The sequence below is a fragment of the Plasmodium sp. gorilla clade G2 genome (assembly GCF_900097015.1).
Source record: "Plasmodium sp. gorilla clade G2 genome assembly, chromosome: 11".
Taxonomy (NCBI): domain Eukaryota; phylum Apicomplexa; class Aconoidasida; order Haemosporida; family Plasmodiidae; genus Plasmodium; species Plasmodium adleri (nom. inval.).
Window position 1 is genome coordinate 1,777,501 of NC_041703.1, and position 2,827 is coordinate 1,780,327.

General features: G+C 16.3%; 1 non-coding gene across 1 annotated transcript; it reads left to right on the forward strand.

Moving 5' to 3' along the window:
- Window positions 1–131: 131 nt before the first annotated feature.
- Window positions 132–1,790, forward strand: PADL01_1146200. Its single transcript, XR_003699366.1, has one exon. It is a non-coding gene; the product is annotated as an uncharacterized ncRNA (non-coding RNA).
- Window positions 1,791–2,827: the final 1,037 nt, after the last annotated feature.

Sequence of the window (2,827 nt, forward strand, 5' to 3'; positions counted from 1 at the left end):
AATTATATATAAAAAATAAAATAAAATTTAAATATATATTTTCATATAAATTGAATTTTTGATTAATTAATTTAAATTCTTTTAAATGTATAATTCTTATTTTTTTATTATTTCTTTGATTTTTTATAGTGTTTTTGTTCAATATAATTTTACTTATTTACTTATTTATTTATTTTAATATGTATAATTATTTTATAAACTAATATTTCTTTTTTAAAAAACATAAAAGTTTTAATTTTCCATTTAATATGTTTTCATAAGTGTATTATTTATTTTTGTTTCTCTTAATAAAATATATATTATAAAGTGAATATTTATATCTATTTATATTTATGATATATATGTAATAACGTATAATTTGTTATGTTCATTTTATTTTGTTAAATTTAAATAATAAGAGTTTTTATTTTTATTTGAATTCTTATATTTTTTTGGCAAATTATTGAAGTTTGCACAAATTACGACTAGCGAAAAAAATAAAAAAATAAAATATAACTAGCCATTTTGGATTTTATTAGTTATATATAGCATTATTATAAATTATTAGGAAGCTATATAGCTATTATTTTATTTTTTTTTTATAACAACTTTAATGTAAAAATTTTGGGAAGAAAATTTACAAAAAAACTTGAAGGTATGTAAGTTATAAAATTTAGTATGTATTTTTGATAACAAATATTCTTCAAAAAAGATATGTATTATATAGGTATACCATACAAAATTATATGAATTACAAAAAAAAATTAATTGCTTTATATTTTTTGTTATATTTTTAAGTTTTATGTATAAGTATTTTTAATTGGAAACATTATTTGGATGTGTAGAACTGATTTAGTTATATTATTATAATGTATCAACTTTTCTTCATTAATATATCCAGCATAGAATAGTAATACAAAGATATAAGTATGTCAACTCATTTATTTTTTTATAATATTTATAATTATTTATGAAGGCATGTATGTATTATTTATTAAATTTATACTTGAGTTTCTCTAGTTTATTATGGGTAGACACAAAGCAAAATATATCATGATTTTTCAAAATAAATGAAAACTAATAAATGAATTCTATATCCTTCATTTTTTTTCTTTTTCTTTTCATGTACTTTCTGCTTTTTTTTTTTGTTTTGTTTTGTTTTTCAATAAAAAGGAAATTAAGATTTCTCATAAAATAATTAATGTTGGTATTTTATGCTATATGAATGATATTTTGTAAATATATAATTGGAAAATTTTATAGTTTAATAATAATATAAAAAGGAAAATAAAACTAGTTAAATATCACTATTCATGAAGAATACAGATAATGTTGGAATATATTTTATAAATCGTTATAGTTATATGATGTAATAAATGAAATGACGAAAGTGTGTTTTTTTTTTTTTATATATTAAAAAATGAAAAAAGAAAAGAAATAAAAATTTTATAATTTTGAATATCATTAGTAAAACATTAAGATATAATATTATATATAAATAAATTTATTATTTTGAAAAAAGTACGTTATAAAATGGATGTATTTTATGTTAATAATACAAAACGTTTACTCAAATTAATCAGATAAAAGAAATATATTAAACTTTTTATATTCATATATATTTTTTTTTTCAATTGATGTATGTCGATATATTAAGGTGTAAATTTTAAAATATTACTAGCATGAATTTACTATGGTATATGGCATAACATATATATATATATATATTATACTTAATAATGATGCTATATTAATTTCGAAAAAAATACAAGCATATATATAAGATAATAGGTTATAAAAGGATGAATATAAATATAAGGATTAATATATATTTATTAATTTTTGAAAATGAATGGGATTATATGATTAAATATTTTAAATTAAATATTTCAAGTTAAGTATTTTTATATTATTAATATGTAAATATATATATATATATATATATATATATATATATGGGCATTCAAATTTTATATTATAATGCATATATCACGTCATAAAATTTTCGTGCATATATGTTAACATGAACATACATTTAAAAATATGTTTCATCATGAATTAATTTACTAAAAAATCATTAGTTAGAAAAAATAATATCGAATTTTTAAATAAATAAACATGATTGGTGCTGTGCATCGCTTCATGAAGAAAGAGGAGAAATATCACGAATAAATCCAGTTAGTGTGTTTCGATGAAGTATTATAATATATAAGAAAAAAAAAAAAAAAAAAAAAAAAAATATGTACTTTTTTTATTTTCTTTTTTAATTTTTTAATATTTATAATTAATTCACTCTTTTGTTCATAAAATTTCCCATTTTCATTAAAAATTTCTATTCTTTTGGATTGTTAAATAAGAAAGAAAATGTTTATGAAATAAATAAATCAACGTAATAATATAATATATTGCAAAATAAATTATATAAAAGTTGAGTATGGAAAGATATATAATATATTCCAAATATATGTATAGTCAAAGGTTTTTATCCATAAAAAATAAAACATGTTTGTTTTATTTAATTAATTTTAACATTTATAGCTGTATAAATGTAAAAATTATAATGGAAATATTCCATTAAATAATATTTCTCCAACCCTTTTTATTCTTTGTAATATATATAACAACGACGTGCTGATGATTACTATAATAAAGGTTATAGAAAAGGTGATTCTGAGAGTATATATTTGTATATATGTGTAATATGATGTGTAAGACAAAAAAGTTTTGTATAATAACTTATTTGTATAAACATTTGTATCATATGTATATATATTTTAATATATTTATAAATATACTTTTTTTTATAGTAATTAAATGTATTCCACAATTACATAATATTTTTGTAAAT